At 44.9% G+C, this 14,275-nt stretch overlaps 1 long non-coding RNA gene across 1 annotated transcript; it reads right to left on the minus strand.

The window, feature by feature from the left end:
* Positions 1 to 5,848: 5,848 nt before the first annotated feature.
* LOC144139358 (uncharacterized) lies at positions 5,849 to 13,965 on the minus strand. Its single transcript, XR_013316161.1, has 4 exons — positions 13,677 to 13,965; positions 10,704 to 10,793; positions 9,689 to 9,812; positions 5,849 to 5,966 (listed from the first exon to the last, which is right to left on the minus strand). It is a non-coding gene; the product is annotated as an uncharacterized LOC144139358 (long non-coding RNA).
* Positions 13,966 to 14,275: the final 310 nt, after the last annotated feature.

Consider the following 14,275-nt stretch of genomic DNA (forward strand, 5'->3'; position numbering starts at 1 on the left):
ATTTTTACTTATTACCGCAGTTAAATTGCTCATTTTCTCCACCTTTTAAAACAGAAATTAGAACTGCCAAGCAGACGATTTTTTTAGGGAAGGAAGGAAGGTCTCCCGGACGAACGCGTAAAGACGGCTCAAAATCTCGCAGTGTCGCAGTTGCATATGAATGACGAATAGACTTTCGTCGTTATTTAAAAGGCGAAGAGATGAGTAATTTTCCCGAAACTATGATGTTGCAGGGGTTGCAGGACGCTAGCATGGACCATAACAACGTCGGAGAGGCGGGCCTTGGTAAGCTGTCTGAATCCTCTCTCAAGCTATGCCGCTTAACGATTCCTTCTTCTGTTGTCAGTTTGTAGCTTAGTACATGGGTATTTCAATGTAGTGTGTTTTTTGCTGCCTTAGGATGCGTGCATACATTCGCTAGAAAAATTGTCCTCAATTTAACGCTGTGGGTAATTCAACAGCGAAGCTAAACGTTCTAGTGCAAGACATATCTGACAAGGGCACAGTCCAAACAAGTGCTAGAAACAAGAAAATGATTATTCGTAATTTACACAGATCATACTCTTCTGCTAAATGAACTTAGTTTTATCCCAGAAGACAAACCAGGCGGTTTCTCGGTGTCTCTGTGGCGCTGCCGCAATAGCTTAGGCGCAGCGGCTTCGTTTTTTGAATTAAAAGTGACTGATATTTATACTTCTTCTTCTAGCCCGATGAACTTTCTGGGCAGCAGACAAGAATTTCAAATTGCTCACCACTCCGCGGTGAACGAGCTGCGGATATCAATGTCACTGTGCGCGCGGCCAGCAGCGCCTGTCTCGTACTCTGTTTCCTCGTCCGTGTTTTAGTTACGCTCAAATCATGGTAACTATTCATCACCTAGCCCAGCAAGAAGTTCTTCAGCAGCGACAAGTCCTCCGAGAACTGACGCTGGCGGCGGCCGTGTAGGGGTACAGGTGCACTGTAGCGGGAGCCATGGCTGGAGCCAAATAGGGACACTTAGAACGACATAAAATCCCTAGAATAGCCAAAGTAGCGCCAACCGTTCCCTGCGCTCCCTGTTTTTCCGCTGCTCTCTCCTCTTTTTGACGGCGCCGCTACGGCGCGTACGTTGGTGCGAGTACAGCCGCGTCGTCTGCTACAACGGCCGCCATTACGCCTCCCGCCGCGGGATAGCTGGATAGCACGCGAAGCACGCTACCGCTTGCGCTGCACGGATACATGCGGAGACAAGTACACGTTCGCGAGCTTTTTTTCTTTTTTTTTTTTGTTTGCGAAGCTCGGACAGCGCATAGTGATGTTGTTGTGGAGATTCCTAACACGGCCGCTGGATGAAAGGCGCACTGACGTGCGTCCTGCCGCGTGCCTCCAAAGCGGTGTGAGTGCGCCTAGAGCCAAATACTGCCACCGCGGCGCCACCGTTCCGGGACTGGTTGCGGCCCGCGGGACGCCGGCTTGCGGGCCGCTTATTTCGAAGTGTGGGCTTATCATAGGCGTTCCACGCTCTACATAAGGCATTTACCAGCACTAATGTTACGCCTGTTAAAAGACAAACACGATTAGCGGCGGCCGAGCTTCATTTGGTCAAGATGGAAGTTAAATACCGTTCGCAGCAGCAGCATTACGCGCTGATAGTGTGCCTTCTGTTTCGCATTGCTATGTCGTTGTGTCTTACACCGCCTGGAAGGCTCTTTGTGACCTCACGCCAGGCAGAGATTTACGTTTTGTCTGCAAGCTGCGACTGCAGAGGATATATTAAAATTCCGGACAAACAGAAACAATGTTTTTGTGACGGCGCTTGTTATTTGTGAGTGCCAACACTTCTCAATGTTTAAGACATAACCAGCTTTTATGTAGGCTTTTCCTCGTGCACTAAATAAAACGTCACAATTCATATTAATTTCACGGCACATATGACTTGATTATACGTTCTTTAGTTATGAAGCAATACTACTATGATAGCTATGTCGGCCCTTTTTTTTGACAATATACCGTAATTACCCGATTCTAACGCGCGCTTTTTTTCCGGAAAAATAGGTCGAAAAATCGCATGCGCGTTAGAATCGGATACGAAACCGAAACTGCCGAAACAACGGAAATTTCATCCCGCCCATCACCATCGCCATCTCAAGCAGGCGCCAAAGCTTTTAGCAACGATTTTTCAGACGCAGGAAGCATAGGTATAGTGCCTAGAATATTCTAGGCACTATAGCATAGGCGCCTAGGCTTTTCTATCGGCGTTCACACAAATCGTCAAATCGTTCCACTTGCGCGCTTGATAACAGCAATGGCGGTGCGGCTCTCACGCGTTCAAAACGAGCGGTCGGCTGAAGCGCGCGCCTCTGGAGGAGCTCGCAGGATGGGCGTGCGAAGCATGGGCCACGATCCCATCCATCATGGTTGAACGTTCGTTATGAAGTATGGCATCGCGAACGCGCTTGATGGCACCAAGAACGAGATGTTGTGGTCAGCGGAGAGCGACGAGGAGTGAGATGAGTGAGATTATTTCGAGAAATAAATCGCCCGTTTCTCTCGCATTCGTTTTTCTTGCTCACAAAGTTCCGTGCGCGTTACAATCGGAGGTGCAAATTTTTTCGGTTTTTTTGCCAGGAAAATCGGGTGCGCGTTAGAATCGGGGGCGCGTTAGAATCGGGTAATTACGGTATATCTGCAGTTGAATGAAAAGCGATTCCAGTTTCTACCTGATATTTATACTTGTTCTCTGTAGCCTCGAAAAAAATAAGGAGAGCAGATGGGATGTCCGGGCCAGCAAAAAATTAAAAGAAAAATATTTGCCGAGCTACGGCAAGCTAATTTTTTGCCCGGACACAAAAGAAATAAGTGAAATTGTTCAGAAATTCTAAAAAATTGCCAAAAAATGCGTAAGCATTCAAACACCGCTTTTCCATTTCACCTTTTTTTCTTTTCTTTGTTATTTTAAACCAACAGTCTACATCTAAATATCATTATTATTAATTGTTCGAACTGCGTGAATTACGCATTTTTTGCGCAGATACAAGGCATTACACTTCTTGCATTACGTAGAGATTATGCTTGGGTACTCAAAAAAGAAATCTGACGTAATAATAACCTACGTTAAAATTTTCCTATGCTATGAAAATTAATTCGAATTGAAGCGCAGTATGTTCACAGAGCAAAACTACCGCAACGTCTTTAGAGCGAGCTAATTTGAGCACATACTGGTGCTGCTCCAGGAGCCCGGCCGTTAGCTTCAGGGATAAATGCATATGGGTTTAAATCGGCGATGAAATAACGGAGGAAATGTACCTAGGGCTAGTTCTCATCGCAAAGTTTAAAAAATGCTTAGCAGCTAGGAGCGTGGACCGTACGCACTGTCTCTTGAACACAGCACGGCGCATTTATTTTTCTTTCTTTACAACCTCTGTAATCAAGTTTTCAGTAGCGTGTTTAATGGCGTTGTCGTGCCTGCGAAAATGAAACAACCCAAATCTCTATGCGCGGCAAGACATGATCGAGCCAGTATAAGAGTATCAAAAGACACGCATAGCAAAATATCTAGTCTTTTCAAATCCTTTTCAACCATCCTATCGCGTGTCCCCGTTTTATGAGGTGCGCATTCTGCCCGGCCAACATGTTTTTGCAATAGAAGTGTCTTTAAGGCAAGCTTTATTCCGTCGCCGGCAAATATTCGTCGCTCTCCCGTTTGTCGACACAACCTTTCCCGAGAAAATGTGACATTTTTGAAATTTCGGAGGAATAACGTCCCACCAAATACCGGCCGCTTGAACTGTAACTAATCAACTTGCGACTTTAAACTGTGCAACGCGGTATACGTGCTGTGTGTGAGACGTTTTCAGACAAAGCTAACCGGTGGTTACTATCTTTTTGTTGAATATTATCTTTTTTTAACAATGTTGTTGAATATGGAGCATCTTTTTAGATTTGTTAGATTGAAAATGTATTGCCTATATCTCATTCAAGAATTATTTGAACTTCTGGCTGCTTCAGTTACGGCCGGGCGGCTGAATCGAGCGACAGACTGACAGACATACATACATACGGACAGACAGTTTTCGCGGTTGAGTAGCCCAGGAAGGACAACATCTTTAAAACCCGTGCGCTGGCTGTGTCTCTCAGTCGGCGCAAGCGCTCGCCTACGGGGACCGCCCCGCTCCGTCCCGAAACCAGTGCATGCGGCTAAAAGGAGGAAATTATTCCACGTTTTGATTGGCTCCTGAAACCACTGTCAGTTGGGGACAAAAGTTAGGGACATTTAGGGAATTTGTTGTTGCAGTGAGCAGGCTTGATGTGGCTTCGCGCGTCGCCTCCTAGGGAATTCCCTGTAGCTGAGAGGAGGCGATGGCCAGTGTCTAGCAGCAGACGACGCAAGAAACGGCTGGAACTGACGCTTCCTTTTGTAATTACTTCAATTTTTACGGGTGTCTTGCTGAACGATTTTTTTAATGCGGAGCGTGCCTGCCTGACCGTGTCCATGGTGTCGCCCCGAGTTTGTCCTGCGCTGGTTCCTTTATTCTTAAAAAAACTTCAAAATTTCTTTCTCCTCTGTGTGGCCCTAATATATTACTGCTGGCCCGCGCCAACCAATAATCAGATTTGGAGGACGTCTTCTTCATTATTTCTCCGACACTTAATTACCTCTGCGTTTAAGTTTCTGCTTCTTTCAAGAACGATGAGAAAATCATCCGTTCACGGCTGCGAGATTTACTACAACCGCGCGTGCACCCGGGAGAACAGTTATCGCAATAGCAGTTTTACTTGTGCAGTGTGCCACATTTAAACTAAAAAGAAACGTAGGATAAGATACTGCCTTCTCTAGTCAGTTTCCAAATGTGGTCATTCCAAAATGCATATTTATTGGCAATAGATGGTAGCGTAGCTTATTTAGTGGATCTAAGTCTAAACAAATTTGTGTTATTGCAGGATGCTTGATTGCTGACACTAGCCCTTTGTAGTAACCGATGTAAAGCAAGAATTAGATTGCTTCCAACTTACAGGCTTCAAGAGCAGATGTGAAGGCCAGTATTAAAATATGCAAAATCTTGAGAACCTGCTGTTGTAAGAGAACCTGCAGTGTAGCATCTCAATCTTAATGTCTTCTTGTGAAGACCTTTAACATGTTCCTCGGACAAATGTCTTATAACTTTTCAGCTTGAGAGGTAGTAGTAGTCATTGGCGGATCCAGAGGGGGGGTCCGGATGTCCTGACCCCCCCTCAATTTGGGAATTTGTACCCCCTAGAAGATGACCCCTCAGGTAGTAGAAAAAGTCTAGTTGAATATTTTTTTTCTAGTTCTTGTATTTGTGGTTTGAAATATTTCAGTGAATAAAAAAGACTACTATCTTCATCCTCCTTTTTATCATCATCATCATCACTGGTAGAAGCTGACTCCCCCCTCAGAAAAAACCTGGATCCGCCCCTGGTAGTAGTAGTATGTATTGTTGAATAAGGTGGACTTAGCCTTGCATAGCTGCCGGCAATTGCTCCGCCTAATCGTCCCCAATACCATATCAAATCTCTCAAAGTCATAACACCTCACTTAGTCCTAAAATAACAGACACGCAATGTCACCACACCTCACTTAGTCCTGTGGACTGCAAGAATCCGAGTAGGAGATGAGACACATCTCTTCGCACAATCCAGTGGTCCCTAGAAAAAATAATGTCCTCCGATGTAGCATGGGCACTCCTACTACTTGAATTGGTTGTGAATGTTGGCTACCTGGCAGTTCGTTTAAACTGCAGCATAAATACCAATAAGTGACCAGGGGACGATGACGTGCAAGTGCTTGGGTATTGTCCTCCATGTTATTTCCACGTTCCTGAACAATGTAAAAGGAATATACCAAATGAAGGAGACAGTTTTTAGTTTTATTTATTCCCAGTTTCACGGCCATAGAAGACGACATATCAGAGGTGCTCAGCACAAACATTGTAGGTGCATCCAGATGCTTGTTGAGACCCCTGTCACTGAAAAGTAAAAAAGAAATAGCATTTTGAAAACTGGTCAAGCACTACATATATTTCCTTAGGAGCCTCCCATTCACAATTCAAATGAACAAACAGCTTAAACACAGTACACTATTATTGTGTTGCTTGCGTGTATGTTTTTTAGTATGCGTGTGGACACTGACGTTTCTGCTGTATCTTTTTTCCTTTATTTTTTTTCTTGTACGCACGTGGCAGAATTCTCTTATGTTATTATTCTTCGTTTAATCTGCTCAGGTACCACACCCCTCATTAATGTCAGTGGGGCTATAAGGGTATCTTGAATAAATAAACATAGAACACCAAATACATGGTGCTACATCTACAAATTAACGTTCCTGTAGCAGTTAAAAATTTATAAAATAAATAATAAAATGGCACATTTCCACACATTTCCTAATACAAATAAAAACACGGCCAACTCCAGCTTTCTTCAAAATTTTGTACTATACCAGTCTCTTTGAACCAGGCAAAAAAACTGTAAGCATCTTGAAAACAATTTTATTTGCACGTAAATTGCAGACAGCTTAAAGGAGCCATGAAGAGAAAACACAAGTTTGGTTCATTCAAAAGATTGTCTCGTTAGAATCATACTGACACCACTTTTAACGTAAACTTCGCTCAAATAAGCTACATAATTACGAAAAACGGGAATGGTCATGCGACCCACCAGCTCATTCCCCGCAACAGAACCTATGATGTCACATGAGCTAAGCTCTGCGATTGGCGGAGGCTGGCAGAAGCAGACACAAATTAGGTAGAGCTGTAATTACAAACTAGACGAACGAGCGATTTGCGCTTAAATTTAGGGCACATTCTTTACAAAGCAATAAGAATGATGGGACAAACAGTGGAAATTATGAAAGCACATGTAAACATAGAAGTACTGATGCATTCTGCTGTTCGTACTGCGCACAGCATGCTTGGTTTAGCAGCACAGCACTACGGGGCTTGGGGCTGTCTCAGACGACACTGGCCGATTGACGCAAGCAACGGTGTTTTACGTGACCCCATTTGTCGAGCGAGCACTGTTTCAGGGAACGAATATTTTTCTCCCAGAACAAAAACAAGCCAGGTTTAAATGCGGGCAAACACAAACCAAACGCTTGCCACGGTATGGTGGCGCCATCTAGGTTACGGAACGTAAAGAAACGCGGGAACAAACCAACACCGCTGTACAGGGTGGAGACAACCTTTGAACGGTCCCGTCCCGCCGCAATTGGGCCAACGGGCTCAACGCGTTATTCTTTTCGTTTCCCACGAGACCTAGCAACGCGAAACAGACAATATGATTCAAACTTCTTCAGTAAACCGCGTTGCGGCGATAATTTTAGCGCGGTTTTGACACAATGACTTGCTTCCGCGGCGAGCGAGCAACCGAAAATGGCGGCGCCAGCGTATACGTGTCTCTACCCTGTACGGCGGATGCGTGAATCAAGGTACTCTAGGCTGCAGAGCGGTCGGTTCCTGTGATGTCACTTGGGACCACGAAAACGCACGATTGAGCGGGAAAATCAAAATTTTAACCTAAATTGTTTAATTTCTCAGTGAATAAAGCACCGTTTGTATCCGGACAAGCGCTGGGGGCACTATAAAACACGAAATCTTTCGAATAAAACCAACTTGCATTTTCTCTTCATGGCTCCTTTAACTTAGGTGTCGCAGAAGCTGTTGTACAATAATGACTTACTTGCTCGTCTCTGTTTTTCTGATTTTGCCCTTCTACGAACAAGTCACATCCTACAGTCGCAATGAGGTTGGTCGACCTGTTAACAGTTACAAAATAGAAAGCTATTGTATTGTGCTTATTTCTAACATTATTTTAAAGTTCTTACTCTCACTCCTGTGACACCTAAGGCTGATTCAGCTGGAGAGCACCCCTATGTTGGCAGCAAATTCTATAGTGGTATGAAGTGGCAAAGATTTGGCAAAACAAAGCTTTTTTTGTGATGTAAGGATGATGCTCTACCAGGTGAGCGCAAGGGTGGAGATTGCTTCACCTTTGCACGATAATGCATTAATCACGACTAAGTTCAGTTAGTTGTCCTCGACATTTCAGAGAAGTGCCGAGCAAAAATTGTTTTGAAGAACAACTCAGAAATACTAATGGCCAGAAATGGGCGGCTGGGCGGCCAGAATGTTACGGTCTCTCTTAACTCCAAACTAAAAACAAGTAAGCTTAAAACAAGTAAAAAATACCTTAAAGGAGTAGCACCACTATTAAACGTTCATAGCATGATTAGGCTCTACTTAAAAGGAGTACTTGAAATATCAAAGCTGACATAACTATGCAAAAAGTTTCCTTTGTAGCTGCAGATTTTAGTAGCAACCATTCAGTATAACATATTTTAAATCAATTTTAATATTTGCATGCACAAGAAAGCTCCGAATGAATACCCTTTCGACACTGGCATAAGCAAGATACGTGGAGTGCCTCGCCATGCAGTTCGCCCCAAACTGCCGACATTAGGGCTCCAGTGACTTAGCCAACACACTGGCTGCTGATGGTGCACGCTGCACTGCCTTGTGAATCATGTCACAGTTTTGGGACTGATATTGTGTGGCCCAGACGTGTGCGGCCATGGCCAGCTTGGGCCACTCTAGGGCACGCATCTAGTCTGACCATGATGCAATGAGAACAGCGACATCAAGAGTGCCATTCTCTCATGGCGGCCGCCTTGGTGTTCGTTCTGTCCAAGCCAAAACTGACACGAATAAACAAGGCTCAAAATAATTATATATACTGAGGTTGACTATCTAATGTTCCAATCTATGATTCCTGGGCTGGTAGGCACCCATAGAAATGGGAAAAATGTAACACGAGAATTTCATACCAGTACTTTTTTAGAATATTTACATAGACAAATGAACTGCAAGCTAATGACCCTTTCTGCCAGTTGTTGCCCCCATCTGTCCACCATTCCTCAGCTGAGCATGAAAGACTGGTACAATAAAGTGTCAAGTTTAGATCTGACAAGTTTGCAAGCTCAGTGATTCACATTGAACTTTTTGTGAACTTTCTTTACAAGGATTTAACCTATAACCACTCCTCCCTGGCTTGGCTCATGTACAATGCTTAAGCTTCACGCACATACTGTACTTGGTACAGTTTCATTTACTAAAGTGAAGCCTCCAGCCTCTCGCTGATGTGTCTGTAGTCCACCCAAAATGCACTGCAGAAAGCCAACTTTTTCTAATGATGACGATCGTGGGTGAAGTGAACGCTTCCCGTGATCTGAATTGAACCTGGGTCCCTCATGTTATGAAGCTGACATCTATCCCATTGCGTCATTCCAGCACAGTCGAAGCAATCTGGATTTGCATAGAAGTGGAAAATTACACAGGAAATGTACACCTCCATCTAACGACAATGGTTGTACACTACAGAAGGTCATGGATTGCCTGCATCAGTAAAGCTCTAGAGAGCACAACTGCAGCGCATCAGACCGTCCCAATAAGAAACAGGTGTTCAGTACTGGGCTGGTTAATTTGGTGTTGGACTTGGTTTCGGAAAGCTTCACATCCCCCATTTTTGTCGTTTCAACAGATGGGCAGTTGATTTTTTGTTAAGTCTTCCCGTCAGTAACTAGGACACAGCTACATATTTGGTTGTCATACTACCAGGGTGGTCTGCGAGCAGACACAGTCTGTTTGCGGCTAATTTCGAGTGTACCACAACACGACCCACTTGTGGAGGCATTCACCTGCTTTCCATGGGTACCCAGAAATGATGTAGACCAAGCCTTGCTCTCCAGGCCCTGCACCAACATCGTAGGGGCCAAGTCCAAGCACTTCTTTTTTTCCACTGGAAGCCCTCCTATGCAGATGCTGCAGGAACAGGATTAAATGCTGTGTCAGCACAATTGAAAGTTGGGTAGGCTGATAATACATCTTTGAAAAACAAAATGCGTAAAAGATGGCGACGTGGAATAAGACCACACAGGACAACCGACTACAAGAAAAAGAACACACATACAGCACATTGTTTTGTGTTTTCTGCAAAAGCAGAAGTGGGCAATCTCTGCCGCATTGTTAATAACAAGGATTATTGAAGTAAAGGGAGGAACGAGTGCAGTGTTAACCTTGCGCAGCCTTTAGTTCATTGTACGATTGGCATGGTTTACAGAATTCCGTTGTCATGTAAGTCCGTGTATGTGGGCCAGACAGGACGCCGTCTAAGCGTCCATCTCGGAGAGCACTTGTTTACGGTAACGAAATCAACGGGTGCAAATCTTCCTGCACATGATAAAAAGTGTGGGTGCCACCCTTTGTTTGACGAGGCTGTGGTGTGTCCCTCCTGCCTGTACGCATTATTTGTGTGCTTTCAAATTTTCAGTGGCTTTATGCCCTGCCACATCCTATTTGTCCCATATGCAGCTTCTTCCATTCACCTTCAATGTACACTTTACTGACAGTTGCTCCTGGTGCCTCCTCATAAAGGGCCCAAAATGCCGCTTAACCTTCACAGCCCCTTGGACGATCTGATTCTGCCGCTGTCATTTGGTCTATCCTTTCTCTCTCCCTCTTCCGTCTTTTTTGGCTCACGATTTCACGCTTTTGTTTTTCCCTTTGGCCGCGATATCCTTACGTTCTCTGTACAGAAGCGACGTTTTCCATTCATCTCCCGCAACGCAACTTAACTGCCCGAAGAGCTAGAACGTTGATGCGTGCACACGGCATACTCGCGAGATTAACGCTATCAAACACATGCATACTTACGATCGAGGCACTGCACTTCAAACATCCAGGACAGCGCTTCGGGGAGTACACGCCACCGGTTCGATCAAACTTGAGCAATGTTATGGGCTCCTACACAAAAGGAACAACGAAACGCTTGAAACTGCGGCCGGAGTGTGAAAGGACATAGCATCGTAATTTGAATTTAGCGTGTGCTCCATACTTGGGCGAGAAACAGGGAGTGGGAAAAGAATCCACACGTACTACGTTGGATACACGAAGCAGGCGTTGGTTTGCGCGCCAACGTCTGGTTTGTCGTTTTCCATTGTGTCTGTTCCTCGCCCAAGTATGCAGCGCACGCTAAATTTGATTCAAGATTATACAAAAATCGTTAACATCACAATTCGCCCCGAGCGCGAACACAGTCGGCCCCTGGCGGCGGCGGGACGAACCGCTCCTAGTGTGGATGGCGCTCTCGCGTCGTCTGCTTTTTCACGTTGCGTGCGGCGCAAGACGCGTGCTGCACACGACAAAACAACCAATATGTGTGCTCGTTTGGCAGTAAGCAATGACATAGTTACCTTTGCTTGCGCATTTCTTCTAGAAACGCAATAATCAGCGGCCGTTGCGGGTTAATGCGCTGGTTTAATTCCACGAAACATCTTCGCCCCGGTCACCGCTTGAGTGTGAAACGTGTTATAAACATTGCTTCCACACATTGCACTTTCCTTATTGTTGAGTGCAGTCGTCTGCCGTTTCGGGAACGTCGAAGGGTGCTTTTTGAAGGTGGCGTGGTGATTATTCAAAGTATAAAAGTTTAGTACGTGAAACGGGTAAGAAGCGACAAGACCTGTGCATACGCGTGCAAATTCCACACCCTTGTAAAATTGTGCTGTGTCCTTATAGAAAGAGGAAACTAACAAAAACATTTACACTGCACACGACCCGTGCGCTATCGCCCATACATTACCGGACACGTATTTTACCCGCAAGCGCCTGTGTGATCGTGTCCTTCCCGTACCTTTTCTAAAATAAATACCATTTTTTGGACAGTCGTTGTTTTAACTGAGGAGGAATAAACATTTATTCAACTGTATCGAGTTGCTAATTTTACGTATTATTTAAAATACGTTTCTATGGATACGCAAGATTATTTAGGGGGGATTTTTCGGTAAAATTAAGCAGTTGTGAGTTTGCGTCTGTCATGTGGCATTTCGTGTGTCATTTTCATATATATCATTTTCAAATCCGACATGAATCACCTTGTCCAGAAATGTGTCTCACTCAGCATAACCAAATGCCTAATATGGTCACGTCTTAACCTCCTGAGGTGGACCTAAGTTCAAAGAAAGAGGAGAAAACGCGTAATATAATGCACGTTGTTGTCCACATGTGTGAGGGGTGTGTGCTATGACTCGCTGTTTTTTTTTAATTTTTTCCCACAATGCTTGCTTTCAATACAATTTTGAAAAGGCGAGTCACAATTCCTGGACAATCCCGGACGAATTCAAAGGGGGCTTCAGAAAATGCGTACTGCTCAGAAAATGCGTTTTTCACCGCTACAGAACACGACGCCTAGTGTAGTTTCGATTGTAAGTAATGCTGATAACCATAGTTTGGCTTTTCGCGTTACATGCGTTCTCTTCTCGCTGCTCTTGCAACGTTGGCAGGACACCCCCCCCCCCCCCCCTTTCCCGAAAAAAAAAACGAAATGCACAGAATTTCATTTTTTAACCAATCCTCAATAATTAAATGCCAAGACAACGGCGATATTCAGTTTACAAAACAAAGTAGTCACATGGAACCCGTTGCGCTGATTCGCAACGAGAAATAACAAGGAAATGTACGTTTTACTACATCTGCAACAGCGCAACTTCATTTATTGCCATCTTTAGGGTTCGTAAGCGACCTTACATGCAAGAATGCAAACACATCTCGCTGTCGCAGGCACCTATTAGATTTTAAAAGGAACGCAAATGGTCAACAGAGCGACCTTATACGCAAGAATGCAAACACATCTCGCTGTTGCAGGCACCTGTTAGATTTTAAAAGGAACGCAAATGGTCAACAGAGCAGCCGTAACAGAAAATTTGTGCTCACTGGAGGTCCCAGAAGCTTGGTTTGCACACTGTAAACCTGCTTATCACTTTGCGAAAACCTAGCTATACATGAGATGTTGATTGTACTGCGTGCGTTTACAATTCAATTCGCAAGTTCACTTGCGACGAAAGCCGTAAATAAGTGATCCGAAACCGTTATTCACCAAACCTTCCTTCAGAGTCGCTAAAATTTCATTTAGAAGACCCGTTAGAGCGGTTACATTAATTTATATCTCTGCGCTGATCAAAATTCAGTAATTTTATGTTGCCTTTTGAACACACAAAAAATATCGTAAGCTCCTAGAAAGAATTTCGGGGCAGTTGTGTAGTGTTACCTTTACAGGACATCCCACAAATGCAAGAATGCGTCATGCTACCAGTGGAAGCGATTGAGATTGCCGCTGTAAACTGAATTTCAGAGATCGAGGCTTCATGATTTGTTCCTGCTTATGCTTTTATTGAAGGCTCAAAGCCATAGTCTGGAAAGATCGAGCTTGCTGCGAGCCACGGCGTACAAGTTCGTTGTCATATTACGGCCATTCTGAGATTCCCGATGAGTCGTCGCTTTTTTTTTTTTGGCGTAGTAATGAAAACTGACTGCCGCTTCCATGCTATACATTGAACGTTGAGGAACCGAACTACAGCATACCACTCTTGTTTGCACCTTTCGTGCGCGCATACAGCGGGAAAAAGGCACGAAGCGCGCCCACAGTGTGCATTCTTACGGGCCGCTCAGCGGAGCATCCACACTAGCAGCGCGACGCTGTCGCCACCTACATGTCGAGCTCGCGGCGAATACAGCTAGGAGGCCGAGCTAGGCGGCCACGTAAGCAAGAATTCACGCAGCTTTAGGGTACACAGTACAGTGGTATAAACACAAAAACTACAACAAACATAAAATAGCGATGTTACTGACCTTGCTGGGAAAATGAGCGCATCGATGCCCTCTTTTCCGCTCTTCCATGTCTGTGACTGCAAACGCCGGAGACCGGCATGGCTGATCTACGCTGAGCTCAGGTACAGGAGGCGATGGCTCAGGCTGCAAGTCTCTCTTGAAATGTCGTAGTAGGTATGTCGGATACGGAGATCGCACCAATACTAGCATTCACGGTATATTCACGCATCTGCAGCTTCACTTAGCAGCAATCAACACAAACACACGCTGGGTACTCAAATCGTTCACTCGGGGGACCCAGGGAAATGCTGCGCCAGGGTTGCCACTGAGTTTTGGGTCAATATCGCCAGACGGCCAGCAAAAAGTCGCCGAATGTCGCCATTTTTGCTTTAGAATTCGCCAACAGTGTCGCCACACTAAATATCTACGGCAACGCCTAAAAATAAAAGCTCCCAATTTTGTATAACCCCATAAACATCAGCAACGTTCAAAACACTTATATTGTATTGATGTTTTTCAATGCCAGTCGTATGGTACGCTTCATAATGCCTGGTTCTTCGACTAGCCGTTAGCCGGCGCCGCAGGAAAAGCCCACTCTGGAGTAAGCAGCGGCTGTAGTA

This window comes from Haemaphysalis longicornis, unplaced genomic scaffold, assembly GCF_048455015.1.
Source record: "Haemaphysalis longicornis isolate Haplotype H1 unplaced genomic scaffold, Haemaphysalis longicornis Haplotype H1 scaffold_1, whole genome shotgun sequence".
Classification (NCBI taxonomy): domain Eukaryota; kingdom Metazoa; phylum Arthropoda; class Arachnida; order Ixodida; family Ixodidae; genus Haemaphysalis; species Haemaphysalis longicornis.